This window comes from Haliotis cracherodii, unplaced genomic scaffold, assembly GCF_022045235.1.
Source record: "Haliotis cracherodii isolate W230 unplaced genomic scaffold, xgHalCrac1.p SCAF_12, whole genome shotgun sequence".
Taxonomy (NCBI): domain Eukaryota; kingdom Metazoa; phylum Mollusca; class Gastropoda; order Lepetellida; family Haliotidae; genus Haliotis; species Haliotis cracherodii.
Genome location: NW_027266267.1, coordinates 17,291,576 through 17,309,028, shown reverse-complemented (window position 1 = coordinate 17,309,028; position 17,453 = coordinate 17,291,576). Strand labels below are relative to the sequence as shown.

At 40.1% G+C, this 17,453-nt stretch overlaps 1 pseudogene; it reads right to left on the bottom strand.

The window, feature by feature from the left end:
* Positions 1-12,555: 12,555 nt before the first annotated feature.
* LOC139457112 (integrase/recombinase xerD homolog) lies at positions 12,556-14,185 on the bottom strand (annotated as a pseudogene).
* Positions 14,186-17,453: the final 3,268 nt, after the last annotated feature.

The following is a 17,453-nucleotide window of genomic DNA, read 5'->3' as shown; positions in this document are numbered from 1 at the left end:
AATTAAACATATGTAATTGGTCTGAAACCTTGGTTATTTTCTCATTTGGAAAGCCTATTTATGCAAAACTACAGTGGTCAATTCTTGTTTTCAACCATGCACATAAAATAAATTTTCCAAATGCTTTTTACAGGTAGAGCAAAGCATACTATGTTAAGAGAGAGTGTTAACAGAATATCAACTATATCTGTAACCCCACTTATATAAATGCTTCAGGGCATGTTTAGGGGAAAAACATGCCTGTTAAAACATATAACAGGTATTTTGTCATAAAGCTACCAAGATGAAGTAGCGATCAGTCAAGCAAACTCAACATCAGTGAAGTGCTATCTGTAATCTACAAAATAACGCCAATGTCACCATAATGAAGTGAAATCTTCTAAATGACCGTCCTCCAAATATGTAAATAATCCATATAAAACACGGGTGATATTTCATTAACATTCAGCAAAATAGAGCAACAGGGGTATGTGTAGGTCCTAACTGGTTAAATAGTCAAACATTGTATTATATGGGTTTTTTTGGGTACCACATCCTTTCCGCATATCACATTTTTAAATGGTACATGCAAAATGGCTGCGCAAAGGATACACGTAAAATGTTCAATGTGACCGCCATGCTTAAAATAAAATTATAATTCTAATTTTAGAAACACCAAAGCTTTGATCAATCATGCAAAGATTTTGCTTCATAGAGCTTATAGTTTAGGAGCAAATGGCGAAAACGTATAAATAAACAACGGACCCAAAGTCAGATAACAGACTATGTGCTACGATGCAAGCTCACTTGACTTTCAATCGAAAATGCAGCAACACTAGAAAAATGGGGGAACATGAGGGCCAAAGTTTGTAGCTTGGTTTAAAATACGCATCATGTGTTTTTCCACATGGTACATATTTGCTGCATATCAGCTTTCATAAACATGCATGCGTCAACTTCTCACAAAGTGTTCAAATTCATTAGTACAACACGACGAAAGCAATTCATTTAAGTTATTCACCTTTAATAGAATTTTACTGTCAATATACACCGAATCCTTCACATTAGATCAATTTGTAGTTCTCGGGGTGTTTTTACAAAAAAAGGTACCTTCAATGTCCATACTGTTACTGAAGCCAATGATGACATTCAGCAAGTTGTAAGTGTGCAACATTGATCCAACACTTTTCTGGGGAACACAATTTCTCAGGGAGCACAAAATGATTATTCAAATGACGGATGATCTCATGGAATATGCATTGAATGTAAACAGACGTCATAACCTGTCATTGTGCCGTTAGCACTTCCAGACCAACACAATACATCCCATTACACCTCACCAGAGACACGTTGGTACTGGCTGAACAATGCAGAGTGCAGATGACATTTCATACTGCATTCGTTGAGTATAGATTCAGTGTTCATAATATATGAGAACCAAATGATTTTCGAAGTCTAAAAATAGAAATGAAACTCTGCAGAAAAAGATGTCATCCTCAGACCCCTGATCGTGTAGCTTGCCACCGCTTGTATCTACACAATTTTCTCCAAAACCGCTGTGTCTAGCATTACAGTAAACTATTTTTAATGTTCTGTTATCAAATCCCCAACTGATCTATATTTTGATCTGATATGCTCATACAACTGTTCCAGTGGGATGTGCTTAGTGTCCATACAAAGAGAATGCATCAGAAGTTGCGTTAAAGACTTGTTTCACTGAAATGATTTGAACAACTATGGAAACCACTTATTTCACACTAACAAGAATGTGTCTTAAAGGCCAACACACTGATGGATACCATTTACAAACTTGACTATCTTCCTTTCAGGATTATACATAGTCATGACAAAAGAATCAATATGAAAGCCTAGACATTCCAACTTCAGGTATTCTACTTGATAGCAGTCCATAACAAAATCATCCTCTGTGGATGCTTAAACAAAACTATCAATCCAGGAAAATGACACTCGCATGGCCTTCAAAGCGCCATTTCTTTTCCAGCTGACATGTCACGCTAGTAATAACATACAGCGCTGCTGAACTCTTAACCAAAAGGTAAAACTAAACCAAGCAACCCGAAGGAAATCTTTTTTACATGAACAATTACTTAAATGACTGTGAAGTTGTCATCATGGGACACTGCTGCTGTGGAGCTACCAGATCTGATGCTGACCTGGAGACACTTCCGTATACAGGGGCATTCACTTCTGACTGGGAGAACTCTCAACAGTTGAAACAAACAGAGCAGCTGATTGGTGATTGTATGGATAGGTTAAATGTCAGAAGCAGGTAAAGCTAGCTTGTTTTACAGGCTGAAGGAATGTGGCCAACTTCCAAATTGATCTAATTCCAGAATAAGTGGAAAACTTTAATGTCTGAGACGTTTACCACTTCGGTGAAAATCACGAGCATGGGTATGGTGCTGACAAACCTAGAAACATAATCGGTGCGAAGCGGGATTCGAACCCACAATCATAGGTTTCTGGCGTGACCAAGCGACGCAACTCTGCACAGCAAATCGCGACGCCTTAGACGACTGGGCCACCCGTGCCCCCTAATAGTGTTTGAATGCGTAAGCAGTGATTCCTGACAATTCTTGTTTCAGAACGGCAGGGGCACTTTAGTACAGACCACTTTAGGAAACCATGATTGCATACAATGAGAACAAAAAGGGGGGCAGCATTATATGTAAAATAAAACGGGGGCATAAGGGGGCATGAAGTCATGAGGTGAAGCTGACATGAAATGATCTGGCAGGTTTATGAAGAAGGGAAACATAATCGTCTGTAAGATGTACCTTCTGTTTCTCAGTCACTGTATCATAGAGCTTGGACAATTCCTAATGTAAAACCAATTTGTCGCAGAACAGTACGCAACCTACACCATCCTACCTCACCTAACACAACGTCGTCAGGTTGGGGTGGAAATGTTATGGTATGGTATATGGTTTTATCACAACTCATGGGATGAAGACATCTCATTATTGATGGCATATTGAATAATAAAAATGATTATCGAATTTTTTTTTCTATTTTGAAAATGTCACCCTTCGAGAAATTGACTTACACGAAGAAATTGAAACGTAATTCTGTGGGTAACTTTTGGAGACATCTTATTTGTCTTTTCTCATTTTATCACATGGATGAGTCATTCTGTAAATAATGAGACTGTGTACATGACATGTCATCATTCGAGTCAACAAGGATATCCAGAGTTGGATGTTGGCAGTCTGAAAATTATTTACAGTGAATGCTGCAGGACATTAATATTCTGACAACTGCTGTAGCTCCTCGGGAGCAACAAAGAAAGGCAACATCTGTTGACTTGTTTTGAGATGAAGATTTTCCAATTCCATGTTCTCTCTGCTCTAATATAGTTACGGACAATTATGAACTGTGTCCACAGTTTGCTAGTTTTTCATCCTTCTTCTCTTCAATTATGTTGAAGGGTACTGTTACTGCAAGCTTCGAAAGGTGATTTGTCATGGCTCAACAAACTCAGATGAAGGTCTTCAATCTTCCGCAGCATTTGTGTCTGTTGACCTTGCATTCTGGCCACTTCTGTATCAACTGATGACTCCTCACATGGCCTTAACAAGATCACACACAAAGCAGTATCTGTCAGGAGACAGGCACGCAAAGTCTTTGTGTAGCGCTTCCTTTCATCGTTGGAATAGATTTGCGTGCATACACAGTTCCCCATGCATCTTCAAGTCCACTTTCTTGCATGCATTTGCATACAGCTGCAAGAAATGATATTAGCTGATGAAAGCTGATGCAAGTCCCCCAAACAAATGGCGAAACACATGTCCATTGTCAACCTTGATGTTATAAGCCTTGGCATACAAAGGTTGATCAAACCTCAAGTGTCCACAACATTGTCCCATGTATGTTTGTCTACAAAGAGCATATTGCTATATACAGTCTCAGTCGACTGTGGACTGAGTGGGATAATTGGGTTGTATAGCACTGAGGAACACACAATACTTCCTTCTGTTATTTCAGACTTGAAACCTTGCGAATTCGGAGTGATTTTCTTGAATAGACGAGACACAAGCCAAAGCATATCAAGGCATTCATACTATGAATGGTGCCGATCTATGGGTTGTAGCTCTAGACATTTGACATCCCAGAAGACACTCGTAGCTAGTTGTTTGTAAGGCTTGATGATGTCCCCAAATATTCCTGCTTCAAGGATTTCGGTTGTTCAGACTTTCCTTCTGCTGATGGATATACTGTGCTCTTCTTTAATCATCCCCATACCATGTGTTGTTTCATGACCACAGAGAGTATAGTAAATAAACTCGAAGGGCCACTAATTTTAATTCGTTATAACCACAGTATGTTTTAACCATATGTAAGGCATATATGCAGCAAATGGACAGGACCAAGAAATAGTTTGTTAAAGGAATGTTTGTAAAGCGTAGTAAACTGTATCTTCATTGTTATCAAAGTTTTCCGCAATCCATTGACCAAATCCATCACTTTGTGTCTAGGGTGCATCACTGACTGTCTGACTAACAGGAGCAGCCTTTTCAAAGTCTCAGACTTGATCACAATATATGTTGAGGCCAAATGCTGGAAGAACATTCAGAGGGATCTGTGAGCGAGTTGTCTGGGGAATGAAGAGACCAATGCTAAGAATAAGAATGATGCTTGAAGGATTACAGGGATACAATCAGAAGTCTCTGTTTTGCAAGAGATTATTCACTCTGGGGCATCCCAAGAATACTCTGTATCATGAGGAAGAGGAAAGGTGGTATTTGCTCTTCTCGTTTAGCTGTGTTGACTTCATTAGGCGAGGTATTGTCATCGGTAACAAATTGTTGGTGGCATCTTTCAAAACTTGTCTGGTTTGATTTCCTCATTATCATCATCGTTATCATGTTGCCAATAGGAATCATTGAGTGTTGTATATGCTTTTGATTGAAACGTGCAAATTTCTGCAAATTTTAACCTTTGTCAATAGGTGTCAAAAATCTTATTGTTCTCTTCGTCCAAGTAATGTGTATTCGATGTGTGAGTCGATGGTATCATGCTTCGACAGCTCTGATATCAATTACATATAAAATACGGGAACTAACGTTCGTTGCAACTTCATCAGTCTGCCCATTGCAGATATTTGAACAGGTAAACTTTTCTTGTCTGGGCCATTATGTCTGGGTGTCTCTGAACTGCCTATAGTTCAATAGTTTTGCCACACATGATACAACACGTCTCATAATAAAAGTTTAAATCAATTCGTCCAAGCACACGTGATACTGTGATTCACTAGTCAACACTTTTGCACAACATTTGTTTTGGCTGTTTAATTTACATTGCAAGGACATATATTTTCTCTTTTGAATTGAAGAGTAAGTGAAGATTGTCATTCTGTGAAAAACACATTTAATTAGTTATATTGAATAAGGTATACATATGTCATTCATTATGTATCAATACATTTAGAGATTTATTTAATGAATTATATTGAATTAAACACACATTAATAATTAATGTATTATATCTATATAATTCAATACACATATCTACATGTACTGATAAATAAATTAATGGCATATGTAATATAATTTTCAAAATTCATATTAAATTTTCATACCACATCCTGTATATCAAATACAGATTAGTAAGTAACCAGCAATGAAACAAATACTATATACGTTAATAGCATGTTTATAATCACTAGACGGCCATGAACATAATATGAAATCTAATTAGTTTTCACAAAAGTAGTATCTCACCAGAATTGGATGGAAATGAAGGGTGCCAATTTGTGTGGTAATTCATTTTTAGTTGGTAAAGTTTGACAGGTTGCGTCCACATTTTGTGGAAATATACTCTTCAAAAAAAGAAACGCAAAGCCCGATTTGTGTGAGGTAGGAAAATACATTTATACGGGGGACAGTACCAAGTATTGAGCCAAAATGTTGTGGAGAGAACACTTGGTGACTGGTCATCTCAGTTATCGGTAGATAGGAAAAGTCAAAGGTGAAGGTTAGCTATAATCAGTAACGCGTATGTCCCCTGTTAGATGGCAGCCTGACATCTCCTGCCTAGGAAGAGACGAGTATGCGAATCTCATCCTGGGGAATGGTAGCCCACTCGGCCCACTGCAACTGCTGCAACATGGATTGTCGTTGACGTCGGCGTAGCCATCTATCCAATTCATCCCAGAGGTTCAAATCAAACCTGGTCAGGGGAGAACATCAATGTTGTTGTTGTGTAGACAGGCTCTTGAGATCCGTGCAGTATGTGAGCTTTGTCCTGGATATGGACCAAACCTGTCCTGTGTCACGTTCTCCCCGACGTCTGTAGACCCGAGCTCTTCCATCCCTTGGACGGGGGAGAAATCTTAATTCGTCGCTGAACCTGATATCTCTCCATCGCAGTTGAAGTCATGCCCTGTTGTAGTCGTTGTTGTTGACTCAAAATGACGTAGACCTGCGGCTCTTAAACGGTTTCGTACGGCCTGGTGGCTGTCGTCGTCCTTTCACGGGGATGGTTTCTCGACCCGACCTTGGCCGATCATGTGTTGACCATGCAGTTGAAACCAATCCCATAGCCTTGGGATGGGGCTGGGCGCTACAATAAAAATCCTGGCTACTGCTGATCCCCAAGCCTGCAACGGCCTATGACGTTGTTTCGTTGCACTGCTGTTAATTATTGGCATGTTGTTGAACTGTCATTATTCGATTAACGCAGATCCTTCACTTTAATACCGCTCATAGTGCTGCTGCACGTGCAGTGCGTGCAGCTCATGACCCTTTAGTTAATGCACAGGGTGCGTTTTTTCCAAATCGTACGTGTTTCAAGACTAATGGTTTGCATGCCCCTTGATCATTTTGTTCCGGGAAATTAGTCACTGACTCTTTAACACTTTTAACCTCTTCATTTTGCACCTCTTGGTTCGTTAATTTTGCTTTTATGGCAAGAAATATCCGTTTTGCGTTTCTTTTTTTAAGAGCAAATTATTAACTATGGTAGAGACGAGTATGAGAATCACATCCTGGGGAATGGTAGCACACTCAGCCCACTGCAACTGCTGCAATGTGGGTTGTGGTTGACGTCGGTGTAGCCATCTATCCAATTCATCCCAGAGGTTCAAATCAAACCCGGTCAGGGGAGAACATCAATGTTGTTGTTGTGTAGACAGGCTCTTGAGATCAGTGCAGTATCTGAGCTTTGTCCTGGATATGGACCAAACCTGCCCTGTGTCACGTTCTCCCCGACGACTGTAGACCCGTGCTCTTCCATCCCTTGGACGGAGGAGAAATCTTAATTCGTCGCTGAACTAGATATCTCTCCATCGCAGTTGAAGTCATACCCTGTTGTAGTCGTTGTTGTTGACTCAATATGAAACGTCGAACAGGACGTCTTGCTCGTAGACCTGCGGATCTTAAACGGTTTCGTACGGCCTGGTGGCTGTCGTCGTCATCTCACGAAGGTGGCGCAGTCGTGTATGGCGGGGGTGGTTTCTCGACCCGACCTTGACGGATCACGTGTTGGCCATGCAATTGAAACCAATCCCATAGCCTTGGGATGGGGCTGGCCGCTACAATAAAAATCCTGGCTACAGCTGATCCCCAAGCCTGCAGCGGCCTATGACGTTATTTCGTTGCACTGTTGTTAATTATTGGCATGTTGTTGAACTGTCATTATTCGATTAACGTATCCTTCACTTTAATACCGCTCATAGTGCTGCTGCACGTGCAGTGCGTGCAGCTCATGACCATTTAGTTAATACACAGGGTGCGTCTTTTCCGAATCGTACGTGTTTCAAGACTAATGGTTTGCATGCCCCTTGATCATTTTGTTCCGGGAAATTTGTCACTGACTCTTTAACACTTTAAACCTCTTCATTTTGCACCTCTTGGTCCGCTAACTTTGATTTTATGGCAAGAAATATCCGTTTTGCGTTTCTTTCTTTTTTAAAAGCATAGTATTAACTATGAACAGTTGAGAGAAAATGAATCAGTTCAGGCACTATATACGCCAGATCACACTGCTTGTTAGCCCTTAAAAAAGTGACTGATGATTGACCGAAAGTGCTTTGATTTTTTCTCGAAGTTGGTAACATTTTTTATTAACTATAGTCCTACGTGTTTCATAAGAAATTAAGCGTAAATAGGAACTGACCATGTACTTCATAACTACCTCCAGCAAAACTTCTGTTGTTGACACAACATCCTACAACTCGGATGTTCCTAAGACAAGATATACAACTATTTGGACAAATTAATCACATGATCTTATGCTGAATGCAGCATTTGACAAAATTCTCAATGCCCCCCAAAACACATTTCCCCAAGGTTGATTTTGGTTGTTTGTTTTCCCTGGCTTCATTGCACCTAGCTAATCTTTTGTTAAAGAAACTTTGTTGTTTTACTGTTCAGGTTTATTATGTTTCATGTAAATTTCGACTGGTCTATGGAGCCACAACTACTGGAATCATTATAGCCTCAGTTAGATAAGAAATGTTGAACTTGTAAAAGTTAACGACGGACGGACAACCGAATGATGGACAATGTATCACTCGCTGGAGTTCATGTTCATGTCAGTTGTACATAAACGTTCAAAACTGACGGTTGGACGACAGACATTGTGGAATGACAGAGGCTCAATTCACTTTTATTCAAATCAGCTAATGACCAAAGCAATAACAACAGTGTTCTTCAATTACTTACCTGGAAAGATGACATTTGCAAAACCGGATAAAGTGTTTCCCCAACTGTCAGTTACAGCGACTTGGTACACCCCTCCATCAGCTGCTGTCAGTGGACCTTGTATTGCAATCTCTGCTGTGCTTCCCGTTCTACTGACTCTTACATTTGGTGTGAATGTGCCGGCAACATATGTTGCAATAGTAGTAAAAGTTGAACCTGTTCCTTGTTTTGACCATTCTATAATGAGTGGAGGTGGAGTTGCAAGTGTGTAGGTCCAGTCCAGCGTCAGTGGGTTACTCAGGCTGTTGCTGCATACACTGATGTTGAGTGGGACAGAAACACTCCAGCTGTACCCTAAAACATTGAAAATAAGAAAATATCAATGAGAAATGTTGATGACATTAAAATCAGTGGTGATGTCATCTTTAACTAAAACATATTCGTTGAATCAAACGCACTATGATATTAATATTTATACGTCTAATTTTCACAACAACGCTTTGGAACTTGAACAATGTTTCTACTACAGGCAAACGCAGATGCATCCCTATATCCCTAATGATGAATGTTCCTTTATTCAGAATAATACAAAAGTTATAAGCACTTCAAAGAATAAAGATTACTTAAAAATGGGGAAAATGAGTTCAAATCCGGCACAACTTTCAAACAAAGGTCCTAGTCACTTAAAACATCAATAACAAAGTTATAAGCACTTCCACTTTACCAAAATCACTTCCGGTTTGGCAAAACTCATGTCTAATGCAAGCCATGTTTGAACAGAATGCCTGGTGCCACATGCTACCTTAGTAACAAAGTAGTAAACATTTCCTGTCCAACATCACATCATCCTGTGAAACACATATATGGCAGAACTTTATATGCCTCTTATCACCTCAATAAAAAAAATATATTTTGTATATACATACATTTGGTTTAATGATGCGTATAGACAGTTAATACTTTTCTGCCCCACAGAAATTATCTTAGGGAAAATACCTTGCATTTAACCAGAAGTGTCGTGGCGCATTATTGTATATTATGACGAAGGATAATTCCACCATGGAACGGCCGAGTGATGACAAATGAGACACTGTGTGAGCGTTATTTTCTTTTCAAACAAAGAAAGCATTGAGCATGCTTGAGAGACCAATAGTCGCATCGGACACCACAATTAACATTGCCCCATGTTCTGTCTCTGTTTGTCTACAAAGAGCATAGTGTTGTAATCAGGCTCTTTAGACTGTGGACTGAGTGGGATAATTGGGTTGTATAGCACTGAGGAACACACAATACTTCCTTTTGTTATTTCAGACTTGAAACCTTGCGAATTCGGAGTGATGTTGTTGAATAGACGAGAAACAAGCCAAAGCATATCAATGCCTTCATACTATGAATGGTGCTGATCTATGGGTTGTAGCTCTAGATATTTGGCATCCCAGAAGACACTCCTAGCTAGTTCTTTTGTAAGGCTTGATGATGTCCCAAAATATTCCCGCTTCAAGGATTTCGGTTGTTCAGACTTTCCTTCTGCTAATGGATATACTGTGCTCTTCTTTAGGAGTCTTGCATTCAATAATCCCCATACCACAGAGAGAATAGTGAATGAACTCAAAGGGCCACTAATTATAATTCGTTATAACCCCAGTATGTTATAACCATATGTAAGGCATATATACAGTAAATGGACAGGACCATGAAATAGTTTGTTGAAGGCGTGTTTGTAAAACGTAGTAAACTGTATCTTCATTGTGATCAAAGTTTTCCACAATCCATTGTCAAAATCCATCACTTTGTGGCTAGGGTACATCATTGACTGTCTGACTAACAGCACCAGCCTTTTCAAAATCTCAGACTTGATAACGATATATGCTGAGGCCAAATGCTGAAAGAACATTCAGAGGGATCTGTGAGCGAGGTGTCTGGGGAATGAAGAGACCAATGCTAAGAATAAGAATGATGCTTGAAGGATTACAGGGATACAATCAGAAGTCTCTGTTTTGCAAGAGATTATTCACTCTGGGTCATGCCAAGAATACTCTGTATATCATGATGAATAGGAGAGGTGGTATTTGCTCTTCTCGTTTAGCTGTGTTGACTTCATTAGGCGAGGGATAGCCATTGGTAGGAATTGTTGGTGGCATCTTTTAAAAGAGATCAAACTTTCTTGACTTGTTTGATTTCCTCATTATCATCATCGTTATCATGTTGCCAATAGGAATCATTGAGTATTGTATATGCTTTTGATTGAAACGTGCAAATTTCTGCAAATTTAAACGCTTGTATCAATTTGGCGTCTTTTGAGATGTTGCAAAGAATGGTCTGATGGTAAGTAAGAAGTTCTCTGAAGTGAGTGAGTGAGTATGGTTTTACGCCACTTTTAGCAATATTCCAGCAATATCACGGCAGGGGACACCAGAAATGGGCTTTACACATTGTACCCATGTCGGGAATCGAACCCGGGTCTTCTGCGTGACGAGCGAACGCTTTAACCACTGGGCTACCCGACCGCCCCAGTTCTCTGAAGAGTGAACTGCACCATTTCCTGATAATCATGTGCATGGACTGTCAAAAATCGTATTGTTCACTTTGTACAGGTTATGTATCATGCTTCGACAGCTCTGATATCAATTACATATAAAATACGGGAACTAACGTTCGTTGCAACTTCATCAGTCTGCCCATTGCAGATATTCGAACAGATAAACTTTTTTTGTCTGGGCTTACTACGTCTGGGTGTCTCTGAACTGCCTATAGTTCAATAGTTTTGCCACACATGATACAACACGTCTCATAATAAAAGTTTAAATCAACTCTTCCAAGCACACGTGATACTGTGATACACTATTGATCACTTTTGCACAACATTCGTTTTGGCTGTGTAAGTTATATTGCAAGGACATATATTTCCTCTTTTGAATAAAAGAGTAAGTAATGATTGTCATTCTGTGTAAAACATATTTAATTAGTTATATTGAATAAGTTATAAATATGTCATTCATTATGTATCAATACATTTCGACATTTATTTAATGAATTATATTGAATTAAACTTACATGACATTAATAATTAATGTATTATATCTATATAATTCATTACACATATCTACATGTACTGATAAATAAATTAATGGTATACGAAATATAATTTTCAAAATTCATATAAAATGTTCATACCTCATCCTTATGTCTAAATGAAATCAATAATCAAATACAGATTATTAAGTAACCAGCAATGAAACAAATACTATATAGGTTAATAGCATGTTTATTCTCTTCCAAAACCTCGTCAAGCCAGATATAAACAACAAACACACAATGTGGCTCCCCCTGTGGCACACGCCGAGGCATTTACTCTGCATGAAATTTCCTTTTATAAACACCAGTGGCGTCACTAGCCTTGATCCATATGATCTCAGAACCACGCCAGTCACCGACACTGTAACATCTTACTGTAAGATACATGCATGTACCAGGTACCATCCATGCTTTGCGGTTCAGAACCATACACGTCACTGTGACGACATTTGTCTTGCAGCAAGACCACCAACACCTGACAACAGAAAATGTTCATAACCATAACGCACAGGACAAACATAAAATAAACAGACCGCACTGTAACGGCGACACCACAGGAGAGATTGAACTACCCGGGCTTTACAATTCCTATATATACCCCTCACGGTTGCGCCCTCTACCGGGAATAACCTCCCTTTATATCTGGCTTTACCTTCAAGAGAAATCAATTTCAGTCTAATTCACTCTGTTCAACCGAATGAAATTTCATTTCTCTTCCAAAACCTCGTCAAGCCAGATATAAACAACAAACACACAACGTAGCTTCCCCTGTGGCACACGCCGAGGCATTTACTCTGCATGAGAAACAAAGAAAGGGAATACAGGAAAACATCTTATATTACAAACCCAATGATTTGGACACACTTAATCTGGCTTTAACACTGTCTTTGATATACCCATCTTTGGCATTCTCGCTCTTCCAGCGCCCGTGTCTCTTAAAAAGACGGTCAGGTACACCATTGTTTGCTGCCGCTGTAGCACCACCCGACCTCAAACTGTACATGTGGAGGCCATATCTTGACACATCACTGACAAAAGGGGACAAAGTTACACGAAATATTTCACGGAGTCTTGTATAAGTCAGTGGCTTGTTATCTTTCCTCAGCACATATCGGATACACCTATGACTACCCATGCACCATCTCGGTACACGTCCGTCTTGGACTGTTCAATAAATATAGACATATAATGTTAAAAAAACATGATATCTGAACGTGTAATGTGCAATAATTCAACTGATCGAAGAAAACCTGCAAAAGCAACTAAAATCATTGCAGCAACTCTGCTGTCTTTTAAACCTTTCTCACATTCGAGAGACGATACCATACAACTAAGTTGCGATATTGTTATCGGTTCCTTTTTGTGTACTGGTTTAGCCAATCTCGGCTTACCAGCCTCCAATACATTTCGTACCAGTGTATTATCTGTGGGACTGCATAACCCAACAAGAACATGAGCATATCGAATGCTGTAAAAAGCTGTATTGACAGCGGAAATACTTTCACAACTTTGTATTAAAGATAACAAATAAAGTGCGCAGTGCATAGGAGCAATTGGCAATAAAGTCGGCAAACCATGAGAATCTGCCCAATCAGAAAATCTCTTGAATCCCAAGTTGTATGATCTCACTGTAGAGGCAGATCTAGCCTCATTTAATAATATGCTCAAACCTTGTACGTTCGGTTTTAAACTTTCTGGGAGGGTAGATATAACATCATGATATACACTGTCTAACACATCTGAAACAGAAGAAAGCATTTCAATAACCGAAATCGATTTTCAACGCTAACATTGAAAAGTTTAAATCTGTTTCACCAAATAAACCTCCCCCAATACGACTGGGAACATAAGCTTCTTTGCAAAACGGCAAATAAACAAAGTCTCTTACTTCTTTGAAAAATGTACCTTGTTTGCATAGCAAAGGCCAGAAACTTGCCGAGTACCACTGAGGTACAACCAACGTACCCTTTGCTCTGTATTTGCGCATATGGCACAACACACGCGAGACCAGATACACTGGTGGTACTATCCAGTTCACCTCATTACTCCAATCTGAAGTAAAAGTATCCACATTCTCAGAATTAGGATTCCAGTACCTAGAATCGAAACGGTTTATCTTCTTGTTGTAGTAAGAATCAAAACGATCTATTGAATGTGGTCCCCATGTTTCATCGAGTACATGAAAAACATAGTCTGCAACTGCCCAGTCATCTCTATCAGTGAACTTGCTCAGAAAATCGGCTTGATCATTTTGTTCTCGGGGAACCCAGTCTACTTCCAAACGTATACAGGATCTCAAACACAACTGCCAGATAACCAATGCAAGATTTTGTAAATGTGTCTTCATGCTACCCTTTTTAATAATAGCACATACATTGGTATTATCCGTAAACCACTTGACTGAGTGAGAACCAAGAAAAGACAGAAAACTTGTCAGTACCATAGATACAGCCTTCAACTCCCGCCATGTTGAACTTTGATTCATTTCGCTTTCCGACCACTGACCATGTGCAAACCTTCCACCAAACTGAACACAATAGCCACCGTAACCTACACCACTCGCATCGCTATAAACAACCATGGTAGGGGAACTGTCTGAACACAACGATCGTGACTTGAAATGTTGAATATTGTCCCGCCAGAACACTAACTGATCCTTACTTTGACCTGATAAAACAATCCAGTCATTCCATGAGTTAGCCGTCAGACAATCTATACTGAGTGACCTCGTCATAAGTTGACTAAGTGAACCAACAACTGGTGACATAGCAATAATTTGACCAACTAGTGAAGATACATCACGAACATACACAGACCTAGTGTTAGGGACTAAGAGAGATGTGATGCAAATGAAAAGCTTCTCCAACTTCCTTTCCGGTATAGCTAAAGTAAAATGTAAAGTGTTCACATGAAATCCTAGCCATTCCAAACTTTGTGAAGGCGTCCATAAAGACTTTTCAACTTTAGGCACAAATCCAGAACTGATGAGGTCATCCTTAACCCTATCTGATACAACAGCACAAGTTGACATAGAATTTTCAACAATAATTCCATCATCAAGAAACATAACGTTCTTGTAACCGAGATCACGCCACCATTTTACCAATTGTCGAGTTACCTTTGTACAGACATAGGGCGCAGATGACAAACCAAATGGTAAAACCACAAACTTGTAATACCTCCTGCCCCATGGCCAAATCCATGAAAAGCCGAGAAAAGTTGTATGAGGAGTATGCATTTCAATATGATGGTATGCGGAATGTATATCGTATTTTAACCAATCACCAGCATTGATATACATAAGAGCCGTTTTCCAGTCTTCATATTTGACTGAAAGTTTAAACACATGCTTGTTCACCACAGATAAATCAAGAATTAATCTTTTCTTTCCAGAAGAAGCAATAGACACAGACAACGGATTAAAATCACGAGGCCTCTCCTCACATTCCTCCACTAAATTTTTCCGCACAAGATCTGTAATAGCTTCACAAACAAAATCAGAATGCCGCAACGCCGACATGTTGTTTTTTAATTCCATAGGTGTCGGAGTAGAATAAAATGGTATCTTGTATCCACTTACAATTACATCAATCACAAATTGAGTAGAACCAATGTCACGCCAAAACTGTATGCAGCGTCTTAGACGACCCCTCACTAAGATTTCAGCATTTCCACGCTCATATTCATAATAATCGTTTGTAAGTTAAACTTTACCTTGTTTACTCTGAGACTGAGGTCTTGCTTCCCGGTCGACTCGGCGTGACTGTGTTAGAGTTGACATACGGACTGTCTCGTCTCCAGTGGCTGAGTTCTCCGCACGCAAAACACGTGCCGTTTCTAAGTCTCGGGCGAAATGAACGACCTTGAGATGGTCCCACTGGATAAGCCCCGCCCCCAACTGTAGCCTGCGTGACAGTCGCTGTCGGTCTAGAAAATTTAAATGGGGCATATCTTGACGATTTTGATTTCTTTTTGTCAATTTTCTTGATAGCTCTGGATTCCGCTCTGGAAATACGCCGATCATCGCCAGAATCATCAGCAAGATCATTACAGTCATATTGGCGAACAGTCTCCCAACCTCCATCTGATGAGTCGGCAAGCTTAATCAGCTTATTCCTACGCTCAATGCGCGAAACCTCCGCGCAAAGTAGATCTTGCAAATAGTCCAATTTTGAGTAAGTCAGATTTTCAAGGGTCTCTGAATGGAAATTATACTGAATGCGGTGCCCTTCCCGTTTCCATACGAAATCTTTTTCAGTTTTGAGTTTCTGAATATCAGCCGCTGTTCGAGCCACGTTATCTTGTAAATTAACAAGTTTGTCTTCAACAGACCTGTCAACTTCTTCTCGACATGTAGATAACTGCTGTAGAATATTATCAAGTTTCTTGTTAATATCTTCAGATAACTCCATAACAAAATGGCGATAGAACACGTGGCAAAGTTAATAACGATATAAACAGACCGCACTGTAATGGCGACACCACAGGTGAGATTGAACTACCCGGGCTTAACAATTCCGATATATACCCCTCACGGTTGCGCCCTCTACCGGGAATAACCTCCCTTTATATCTGGCTTTACCTTCAAGAGAAATCAATTTCAGTCTAATTCACTCTGTTCAACCAAATGAAATTTCATTAATCGCCAGACATGAACATAATATGAAATCTAATTAGTTTTCAAAAAAGTAGTATCTCACCAGAACTGGATGGAAATGAAGGCTGCCAATTTGTGTAGTAATTGTTTTTTTAGTTGGTAAAGTTTGACACGTTGACTCCACATTTTGTGGAAATATACTCTTAAAAAATGAAACGCAAAGCCAGATTTGTGTGGTGTAGGAAAATACATTTATACGGGGGACCGTACAAAGTATTGAGCCAAAATGTTGTGATGAGAACACTTGGTGATTGTTGTCATCTCAGCTATCGGTAGATAGGAAAGGTCCAAGGTGAAGGTCAGCTTTAATCAATAACGCGTATGTCCCCTGTTGGATGGCAGCCTGACATCTCCTGCCCATGGAAGAGACGAGTATGCGAATCACATCCTGGGGAATGGTAGCACACTCAGCCCACTGCAACTGCTGCAACGTGGATTGTGGCTGACGTCGGCGTAGCCATCTATGCAATTCATCCCAGAGGTTCAAATCAAGCCCGGTCAGGGGGAGAACATCAATGTTGTTGTTGTGTAGACAGGCTCTTGAGATCCATGCAGTATGCGAGCTTTGTCCTGGATATGGACCAAACCTGCCCTGTGTCACGTTCTCCCCGACGTCTGTAGACCCGTGCTCTTCCATCCCTTGGACGGAGGAAAAATCTTAATTCGTCGCTGAACTAGATATCTCTCCATCGCAGTTGAAGTCATACCCTGTTGTAGTCGTTGTTGTTGACTCAATATGAAACGTCGAACAGGACGTCTTGCTCGTAGACGTGCGGATCTTAAACGGTTTCGTACGGCCTGGTGGCTGTCGTCGTCCTTTCACGAAAGTGGCGCAGTCGGGTATGGCGGGGGTGGTTTCTCGACCCGACCTTGACCGATCACGTGTTGACAATGCAATTGAAACCAATCCCATAGCCTTGGGATGGGGCTGGGTGCTACAATAAAAATCCTGGCTACAGCTGATCCCCAAGCCTGCAGCGGCCTATGACGCTGTTTCGTTGCACTGCTGTTAATTATTGGCATGTTGTTGAACTGTCATTATTCGATTAACGCAGATCCTTCACTTTAATGCCGCTCAT